This window comes from Gorilla gorilla, chromosome 11, assembly GCF_029281585.2.
Source record: "Gorilla gorilla gorilla isolate KB3781 chromosome 11, NHGRI_mGorGor1-v2.1_pri, whole genome shotgun sequence".
NCBI lineage: Eukaryota > Metazoa > Chordata > Mammalia > Primates > Hominidae > Gorilla > Gorilla gorilla.
The window spans coordinates 339,019-352,021 of NC_073235.2; positions in this window are offsets into that span (position 1 = coordinate 339,019).

Sequence of the window (13,003 nt, forward strand, 5' to 3'; positions counted from 1 at the left end):
ATCTGTATGAACATGGAAACATATACACCGCTAAATGTATGAACATGGAAATGTCTACACCGCTATTGGTATGAACATGAAAATATCTACACCGCTATCTTTATGAACATCTAAATATCTACACCACCATCTGTATGTACGTGGAAATATCTACACCGCTATCTGTATGAACATGTAAATATCTACACCGCCATCTGTATGAACATGTAAATATCTACACCGCCATCTGTATGAACATGGAAATATCTACACCGCTAACTGTATGAACATGGAAATATCTACACCGCTATCTGTATGAACATGGAAATATCTACAACGCTATCTGTATGAACATGGAAATATCTACACCGCTATCTGTATGAACATGGAAATATCTACACCGCTATCTGTATGAACATGGAAATATCTACACCGCTATCTGTATGAACTTGCAAATATCTACACAGCTATCTGTATATCAATGGAAATATCCACACTGGTATCTCTTTAAACATGGAAATAACTACACTGCTATCTGTATAAACATGGAAATATCTACACCACCATCTTTATGAACATGGAAATATCTACACCGCCATTTGTATGAACATGGAAATATCTACCCCGCCATCTCTATGAACATGGAAATATCTACACCGCCATTTGTATGAACATGGAAATATCTACACCGCCATCTCTAGGCACCGGGAAATATCTACACCGCCATTTGTATGAACATGGAAATATCTACACCGCCATCTGTATGAACATGGATATATGTACACCGGCATCTGCATGAACATGGAAATGTCTACACCGCTATCTGCATGAACATGGATATATCAACACAGCTATCTGAATATACATGGAAATATCTACACAGATTTCTCTATAAATATGGAAGTAACTACAGCGCTATCTCTATAAACTTCGAAATATCTACACCGCCATCTGTATGAACATGGAAATATCTACACCGCCATCTGTACGAACATGGACATATCTACACCGCCATCTGTATTAAGATGGAAATATCTACACCGCTATCTGCTTAAACATGGAAATATCTGACCAACTATCTGTATAAACATGGAAATATCCGCACCGCTATCTGTATAAACATGGAAATATCTACACTGCTATCTGCATAAACATGGAAATATCCACACCGCCATCTGTGTAAACATGGAAATGTCAACACCGCTATCTGTGTAAACATGGAAATATTTACACTGCCATCTGTGTAAGCATGAAAATATCTACACCGCCATCCCCATAAACATGGAAATATCTACACCGCCATCTGTATGAACATGGAAATATCTACACTGCTCTCTGTATAAAATTGAAATTATCTACACCACTATCTGTATAAACATGGAAATATCTACACTGCTATCTGTATAAACATGGAAATATCTACACTGCTATCTGTATAAACATGGAAATATCTTCACCGCTATCTGTATAAACATGGAAATATCTACAACGCTGTCTCTATAAACTTGGAAATAACTACACGACTATCTCTGTAAACATGGAAATATCTAGACCGCCATCTCTATAAACATGGAAATATCTACACCTCCATCTGCATAAACATGGAAATAACTATACCGCTATCTGCATAAACATGGAAATATCTACACCGCTCTCTGTATGAACTTGGAAATATCTTCACGGCTATCTGTGTAAAATTGAAATTATCTACACCACTATCTCTATAAACATGGAAATATCTACACTGTTATCTGTATAAACATGAAAATATCTACTCCGCTATCTGTATAAACATGGAAATAACTTCACCGCTATCTGTATAAACATGGAAATATCTACAACGCTGTCTCTATAAACTTGGAAATAACTACACCACTATCTCTATAAACTTGGAAATATCTAGACCGCCATCTCTATAAACATGGAAATATCTACACCACCATCTGTATTAACATGGAAATATCTATACTGCTGTCTCCATAAACATGGAAATAATTACACCGCCATCTCTATGAACATGCAAATATCTACACGGCCATCTGTACGAACATGGAAATATCTACACCGCCATCTGTATGAACATGTAAATATCTACACCGCCATCTGTATGAACATGGAAATATCTACACCGCTAACTGTATGACCATGGAAATATCTACACCGCTATCTGTATGAACATGGAAATATCTACACCGTTATCTGTATGAACATGGAAATATCTACACCGCTATCTGTATGAACTTGGAAATCTCTACACCGCTATCTGTACGAAGATGGAAATATCTACACCGCTATCTGTATGAACATGCGAATATCTACACAGCTATGTGTATATCAATGGAAATACTTACTCTGCTATCTCTATAAACATGGAAATAACTACACTGCTATCTGTGTAAACAGGGAAATATCTACACCGCCTTCTCTGTGAACATGGAAATAGCTACACCGCCATCTCTGAGAACATGGAAATATCTACACTGCCATCTCTATGAACATGGAAATATCTACACCGCCATTTGTATGAACATGGAAATATCTACACCGCCATCAGTATGAACATGGAAATATCTACACCGCTAACTGAACATGGAAATATCTACACCGCTATTGGTATGAACATTGAAATATCTACACCGCTATCTGTATGAACATGGAAATAGCTACACCGCTATCTGTATGAACACGGAAATATCTACACCGATATCTGTAAGAACATGGAAATACCTACACCGCTATCTGTATGAACATGCAAATATCTACACAGCTATCTGTATATCAATGGAAATATCTACACAGCTATCTCTATAAACAAGGAAATAACTACACTGCTATCAGTATAAACCTGGAAATATCTACACCGCCACCTGTATGAACATGGAAATATCTACACTGCCATCCGAACGAACATGGAAATATCTACACCGCCATGTGTATGAACATGTAAATATCTACACCGCCATCTGTATGAACATGGAAATATCTACACCGCTAACTGTATGAACATGGAAATATCTGCACCGCTATCTGTATGAACATGGAAATATCTACACCGCCATCTGTATGAACATGGAAATATCTACACCGCCATCTGTATTAACATGTAAATATCTACACCGCCATCTGTATGAACACGGAAATATCTACACCACTAACTGTATGAACATGGAAATATCTACACCGCTATCTGTATGAACATGGAAATATCTACACCGCTATCTGTATGAACATGGAAATATCTACACCGCTATCTGTATGAACATGGGAATATCTACACCGCTATCTGAATGAACATGCAAATATCTACACAGCTACCTGTATATCAATGGAAATATCTACACTGCTATCTCTATAAACATGGAAATAACTACACTGCTATCTGTATAAACAGGGAAATATCTACACCGCCACCTGTATGAACATGGAAATATCTACACTGCCATCCGTACGAACATGGAAGTATATACACCGCCATCTGTATGAACATGGAAATATCTACACCGCCATCTGTATGAACATGGAAATATCTACACTGCTAACTGTATGAACATGGAAATATCTACACCGCTATTGGTATGAACATGGATATATCTACACCGCTATCTGTATGAACATGGAAATATCTACACCGCTATCTGTATGAACATGGAAATATCTACACCGCTATCTGTTTGAACATGGAAATATCTACACCACCATCTGAATGAACATGTAAATATCTACACCGGCATCTCTATATCAATGGAAATTTCTACACTGCTATCTCTCTAAACATGGAAATAACTACACCGCTATCTGTATAAACATGGAAATATCTACACCGCCATCTCTATGAACATGGAAATATCTACACCGCCATTTGTATGAACATGGAAATATCTACACTGCCATCTCTATGAACATGTAAATATCGACACAGCCATTTGTATGAACATGGAAATATCTACACCGCCATCTGTATGAACATGGAAATATCTTCACCGCCATCTGTATGAACATGGATATATGTGCACCGGCATCTGGATGAACATGGAAATATCTACACCGCTATCTGCATGAACATGGAAATATCTACACAGCTATCTGAATATACATGGAATTATCTACACAGATTTCTCTATAAATCTGGAAATAACTACAGCGCTATCTCTATAAACTTCGAAATATCTACACCGCCATCTGTATGAACATGGAAATATCTACACCGCCATCTGTACAAACATGGACATATCTACACCGGCATCTGTATTAAGATGGAAATATCTACACCGCCGTCTGTATAAACATGGTAATATCTGCCCAACTATCTGTATAAACATGGAAATATCCGCACCGCTATCTCTATAAACATGGCAATATCTACACTGCTATCTGCAAAAACACGGAAATATCCACACCGCTATCTGTGTAAACATGGAAATGTCTACACCGCTATCTGTGTAAACATGGAAATATCTACACCGCCATCTGTGTAAACATGAAAATATCTACACCGCCATCCCTATAAACATGGAAATATCTACACCGCCATCTGTATGAACATGGAAATATCTACACCGCCATCTCTATAAACGTGGAAATATCTACACCGCTATCTGTATGAACTTGGAAATATCTACACTGCTCTCTGTATAAAATTGAAATTATCGACTCCACTATCTCTATAAACATGGAAATATCTACACTGCTATCTGTATAAACATGGAAATATCTACACCGCTATCTGTATAAACATGGAAATATCTTCACCGCTATCTGTATAAACATGGAAATATCTACAACGCTGTCTCTATAAACTTGGAAATAACTACACGATTATCTCTATAAAAATGGAAATATCTAGACCGCCATTTCTATAAACATGGAAATATCTACACCACCATCTGCATAAACATGGAAATATCTATACCGCTATCTGCATAAACGTGGAAATATCTACACCGCCATCTCTATGAACATGTAAATATCTACACCGCCATCTGTACGAGCATGGAAACATCTATACCGCCATTTGTATGAACATGTAAATATCTAAACCGCCATCTGTATGAACATGGAAATATCTACACTGCTAACTGTATGAACATGGAAATATCTACACCGCTATCAGTATGAACATGGAAATATCTACACCGTTATCTGTATGAACATGGAAATATCTACACCGATATCTGTATGAACATGGAAATATCCACACCGATATCTGTACGAACATGGAAGTATCTACACCACTATCTGTATGACCATGCAAATATCTACACAGCTATCTGTATATCAATGGAAATATCTACACAGCTATCTCTATAACCATGGAAATAACTACACAGCTATCTGTATAAACATGGAAATATCTACACTGCCAACTGTATGAACATGGAAATATCTACACTGCCATCCGTACGAACATGGAAATATCTATACCGCCATGTGTATGAACATGTAAATATCTACACCGCCATCTGTATGAACATGGGAATATCTACAACGCTAACTGTATGAACATGGAAATATCTACACTGCTATCTGTATGAACATGCAAATATCTACACCGCTATCTGTATGAACATGGAAATATCTACACCGCCATCTGTATGAACATGGAAATATCTACACCGCCATCTGTATGAACATGTAAATATCTACACCACCATCAGTATGAACATGGAAATATCTACACCGCTAACTGTATGAACATGGAAAAATCTACACCGCTATCTTTATGAACATGGAAATATCTGCACCGCTATCTGTATGAACATGGAAATATCTACACGGCTATCTGTATGAACATGGAAATATCTACACCGCTATCTGTATGAACATGGAAATATCTACACCACTATCTGAAAGAACATGCAAATATGTACACAGCTATCTGTATATCAATGGAAATATCAACACTTCTATCTCTATAAACATGGAAATAACTACACTGCTATCTGTATAAATATGGAAATATCTACACTGCCATCTCTATGAACATGGAAATATATACACCGCCATTTGTATGAACATGGAAATATCTACACCGCCATCTCTATGAACATGGAAATATCTACACCGCCTTTTGTATGAACATGGAAATATCTACACCACCATCTGTATGAAGATGGAAATATCTTCACCGCCATCTGTATGAACATGGATATATGTATAACGGCATCTGGATGAACATGGAAATATCTACACCGATATCTGCATGAACATGGAAATATCTACACAGCTATCTGAATATACATGGAAATATCTACACAGATTTCTCTATAAATATGGAAATACCTACAGCGCTATCTCTATTATCTTTGAAATATCTACACTGCCATATGTATGAACATGGAAATATCTACACCGCCATCTGTACAAACATGGACATATCTACACTGCCATCTGAATTAAGATGGAAATATCTACACCGCTATCTGTATAAACATGGAAATATCTGCCCAACTATCTGTATAAACATGGAAATATCCGCACCGCTATCTGTATAAACATGGAAATATCTACACTGCTATCTGCATAAACATGGAAATATCCACACCGCTATCTGTGTAAACATGGAAATGTCTACACCAATATCTGTGTAAACAAGGAAATATCTACACTGCCAACTGTGTAAACATGAAAATATCTACACTGCCATCCCTATAAACATGGAAATATCTACACCGCCATCTGTATGAACATGGAAATATCTACACCGCCATCTCTATAAATGTGGAAATATCTACACAGCTATCTTTATGAACTTGGAAATATCTACACTGCTCTCTGTATAAAATTGAAATTATCTACACCACTATCTCTATAAACATGGAAATATCTACACTGCTATCTGTAAAAACATGGAATTATCTACACCACTATCTGTATAAACATGGAAATATCTTCACCGCTATCTGTATAAACATGGAAATATCTACACCGCCACCTGTATGAACATGGAAATATCTACACTGCCATCCGTACGAACATGGAAATATCTACACCGCAATCTGTATGTACATGTAAATATCTACACCTCCATCTGTATGAACATGGAAATATCTACACCGTTATCTGTATGAACACGGAAATATCTACACCGCTATCTCTATAAACGTGGAAATATCTACACCGCTATCTGTATGAGCTTGGAAATATCTACACTGCTCTCTGTATAAAATTGAAATTATCTACACCACTATCTCTATAAATATGGAAATATCTATACCGCTATCTGTATAAACATGGAAATATCTTCACCGCTATCTGTATAACATGGAAATACCTTCAACGCTGTCTCTATAAACTTGGAAATAACTACACCACTATCTGTGTAAACATGGAAATAGCTAGACCGCCATCTCTATAAACATAGAAATATCTACACCGCCATCTGTATAAACATGGAAATACCTATACCGCTATCTGCATAAACATGGAAATATCTACACCACCATCTCTAAGAACATGGAAATATCTACACCGCCATCTGTACGAACATGAAAATACCTATACCGCCAGCTGCATGAACATGTAAATATCTACACCACCATCTGTATGAACATGGAAATATCTACACCGCTAACTGTATGAACATGGAAATATCTACACCACTATCTGTATGAACATGGAAATATCTACACCGTTATCTGTATGAACATGGAAATACCTACACCGCTATCTGTATGAACATGGAAATATCTACACCGCTATCTGTACGAACATGGAAATATGTACACCGCTATCTGTATGAACACGCAAATATCTCCAAAGCTATCTGTATATCAATGGAAATACCTACACTGCTATCTCTATAAAAATGGAAATAACTACACTGATATCTCTATAAACAGGGAAATATCTACACCGCCACCTGTATGAACATGGAAATATCTACACTGCCATCCGTACGAACATGGAAATATCTACACTGCCTTCTGTATGAACTGTAAATATCTACACCGCAATCTGTATGAACATGTAAATATCTACTCCGCTAACTGTATGAACATGGAAATATCTACACCGCTATCGGTATGAACATGGAAATATCTACACCGCTATCTGTACGAACATGGAAATATCTACACCGCTATCTGTATGAACATGGAAATATCTACACCGCCATCTCTATGAACATGGAAATATCTACACCGCCATCTGTATGAACATGTAAATATCTACACCGCCATCTGTATGAACATGGAAATATCTACACCGCTACCTGTATGAACATGGAAATATCTACACCGCTATCTGTAAGAACATGGAAATATCTACACCGCTATCTGTATGAACATGGAAATATCTACACCGCTATCTGTATGAACATGGAAATATCTACACAGCTATCTGTATGAACATGGAAATATCTAGACCGCTATCTGTATGAAAATGCAAATATCTACACAGCTATCTGTATATCAGTGGAAATATCTACACAGCTATCTCTATAAACATGAAAATAAATACACTGCTATCTGTATGAACATGGAAATATCTACACCGCCATCTCTATGAACATGGAAATTTCTACACCGCCATTTGTATGAACATGGAAATATCTACTCCGCCATCTCTATGAACATGTATATATCTACACAGCCATTTGTATGAACATGGAAATATCTACACCGCCATCTGTATGAACATGGAAATATCTTCACCGCCATCTGTATGAACATGGATATATGTTCACCGGCATCTGGATGAACATGGAAATATGTACACCTCTATCTGCATGAACATGGAAATATCTACACAGCTATCTGAATATGCATGGAAATATCTACACAGATTTCTCTATAAATATGGAAATAACTACAGCGCTATCTCTATAAACTTCGAAATATCTACACCGCCATCTGTATGAACATGGAAATATCTACACCGCCATCTGTACGAACATGGACATATCTACACCGCCATCTGTATTAAGATGGAAATATCTACACCGCTATCTGTATAAACATGGAAATATCTGCCCAACTATCTGTATAAACATGGAAGTATCCGCACCGCTATCTGTATAAACATGGAAATATCTACACTGCTATCTGCAAAAACATGGAAATATCCACACCGCTATCTGTGTATACATGGAAATGCCTACACCGCTATCTGTGTAAACATGGAAATATCTACACCGCCATCTGTGTAAACATGAAAATTTCTACACCGCCATCCATATAAACATGGAAATATCTACACCGCCATCTGTATGAACATGGAAATATCTACACCGCTATCTGTATGAACTTGGAAATATCTACACTGCTCTCTGTATAAAATTGAAATTATGTACACCACTATCTCTGTAAACATGGAAATATCTACACTGCTATCTCCATAAACATGGAAATATCTACACCGCTATCTGTATAAACATGGAAATACCTTCACGGCTATTTGTATAAACATGGAAATATCTACAACGCAGTCTCCATAAACATAGAAATATCTACACTGCTATCTGCATAAACATGGAAATATCCACACCGCTATCTGTGTAAACATGGAAATGTCTACACCGCTATCTGTGTAAACATGGAAATATCTACACCGCCATCTGTGTAAACATGAAAATATCAACACCGTTATCTGTATGAACATGGAAATATCTACACCGCTATCTGTATGAACATGGAAATATCTACACCGCTATCTGTACGAACATGGAAATATGTACACCGCTATCTGTATGAACACGCAAATATCTACAAAGCTATCTGTATATCAATGGAAATACCTACACTGCTATCTCTATAAAAATGGAAATAACTACACTGATATCTCTATAAACAGGGAAATATCTACACCGCCACCTGTATGAACATGGAAATATCTACACTGCCATCCGTACGAACATGGAAATATCTACACCGCCTTCTGTATGAACTGTAAATATCTACACCGCAATCTGTATGAACATGTAAATATCTACACCGCTAACTGTATGAACATGGAAATATCTACACCGCTACCTGTATGAACATGGAAATATCTACACCGCTATCTGTAAGAACATGGAAATATCTACACCGCTATCTGTATGAACATGGAAATATCTACACCGCTATCTGTATGAACATGGAAATATCTACACCGCTATCTGTAAGAACATGGAAATATCTACACCGCTATCTGTATGAACATGGAAATATCTACACCGCTATCTGTATGAAAATGCAAATATCTACACAGCTATCTGTATATCAGTGGAAATATCTACACAGCTATCTCTATAAACACGAAAATAAATACACTGCTATCTGTATGAACATGGAAATATCTACACCGCCATCTCTATGAACATGGAAATTTCTACACCGCCATTTGTATGAACATGGAAATATCTACACCGCCATCTCTATGAACATGTATATATCTACACAGCCATTTGTATGAACATGGAAATATCTACACCGCCATCTGTATGAACATGGAAATATCTTCACCGCCATCTGTATGAACATGGATATATGTGCACCGGCATCTGGATGAACATGGAAATATCTACACCGCTATCTGCATGAACATGGAAATATCTACACAGCTATCTGAATATGCATGGAAATATCTACACAGATTTCTCTATAAATATGGAAATAACTACAGCGCTATCTCTATAAACTTCGAAATATCTACACAGCCATCTGTATGAACATGGAAATATCTACACCGCCATCTGTACGAACATGGACATATCTACACCGCCATCTGTATTAAGATGGAAATATCTACACCGCTATCTGTATAAACATGGAAATATCTGCCCAACTATCTGTATAAACATGGAAGTATCCACACCGCTATCTGTATAAACATCGAAATATCTACACTGCTATCTGCAAAAACATGGAAATATCCACACCGCTATCTGTGTATACATGGAAATGCCTACACCGCTATCTGTGTAAACATGGAAATATCTACACCGCCATCTGTGTAAACATGAAAATTTCTACACCGCCATCCATATAAACATGGAAATATCTACACCGCCATCTGTATGAACATGGAAATATCTACACCGCTATCTGTATGAACTTGGAAATATCTACACTGCTCTCTGTATAAAATTGAAATTATGTACACCACTATCTCTGTAAACATGGAAATATCTACACTGCTATCTCCATAAACATGGAAATATCTACACCGCTATCTGTATAAACATGGAAATACCTTCACGGCTATTTGTATAAACATGGAAATATCTACAACGCTGTCTCCATAAACATGGAAATATCTACACTGCTATCTGCATAAACATGGAAATATCCACACCGCTATCTGTGTAAACATGGAAATGTCTACACCGCTATCTGTGTAAACATGGAAATATCTACACCGCCATCTGTGTAAACATGAAAATATCAACACCGCCATCCCAATAAACATGGAAATATCTACACCGTAATCTGTATGAACATGGAAATATCTACACCGCCATCTCTATAAACGTGGAAATATCTACACCGATATCTGTATGAACTTGGAAATAACTACACTGCTCTCTGTATAAAATTGAAATTATCTACACCACTATCTCTATAAACATGGAAATATCTACACTGCTATCTGTATAAACATGGAATTATCTACACCGCTACCTGTATAAACATGGAAATATCTTCACCGCTATCTGTATAAACATGGAAATATCTACAACGCTGTCTCTATAAACTTGGAAATAACTACACCACTATCTCTGTAAACATGGAAATATCTTCACCACCATCTGTATAAAAGTGGAAATATCTATACCGCTATCTGCATAAACATGGAAATATCTACACCGCCATCTGTATGAACATGTAAATATCTACACCGCCATCTCTATGAACATGGAAATATCTACACCGCTAACTGTATGACCATGGAAATATCTACACCGCTATCTGTATGAACATGGAAATATCTACACCGTTATCTGTATGGACATGGAAATATCTACACCGCTATCTGTACGAAGATGGAAATATCTACACCGCTATCTGTATGAACATGCAAATATCTACACAGCTATGTGTATATCAATGGAAATATCTACACTGCTATCTCTATAAACATGGAAATAACTACACTGCTATCTGTATAAACAGGGAAATATCTACACCGCCATCTCTGTGAACATGGAAATATCTACACCGCCATCTCTGTGAACATGGAAATATCTACACCGCCATCTCTATGAACATGGAAATATCTACACCGCCATTTGTATGAACATGGAAATATCTACACCACCATCAGTATGAACATGGAAATATCTACACCGCCATCTCTATAAACGTGGAAATATCTACATCGCTATCTGTATGAACTTGGAAATATCCACACTGCTCTCGGTATAAATTTGAAATTATCTACACCACTATCTCTATAAACATGGAAATATCTACACTGCTATCTCTATAAACATGGAAATATCTAAACCGCTATCTGTATAAACATGGAAATACCTTCACCGCTATCTGTATAAACATGGAAATATCTACAACGCTGTCTCTATAAACTTGGAAATAAGTACTCCACTATCTCTGCAAACATGGTAATATCTAGACCGCCATCTCATTAAACATAGGAATATCTACAACACCATCTGTATAAAAATGGAAATATCTATACCGCTATCTGCATAAACATGGAAATATCTACAAAGCCATCTCTAAGAACATGGAAATACCTACACCGCCATCTGTACGAACATGGAAATATCTATACTGCCAGCTGTATGAACATGTAAAAATCTACACCGCCATCTATATGAACATGGAAATATCTACACCACCATCTGTACAAACATGGACATATCTACACCGCCATCTGTATTAAGATGGAAATATCTACACCGCTATATGTATAAACATGGAAATATCTGCTCAACTATCTGTATAAACATGGAAATATCCGCACCGCTATCTGTATAAACATGGAAATATCTACACCACTATCTGCATAAACATGGAAATATCCACACCGCTATCTGTGTAAATATGGAAATGACTACACCGCTATCTGTGTAAACAGGGAA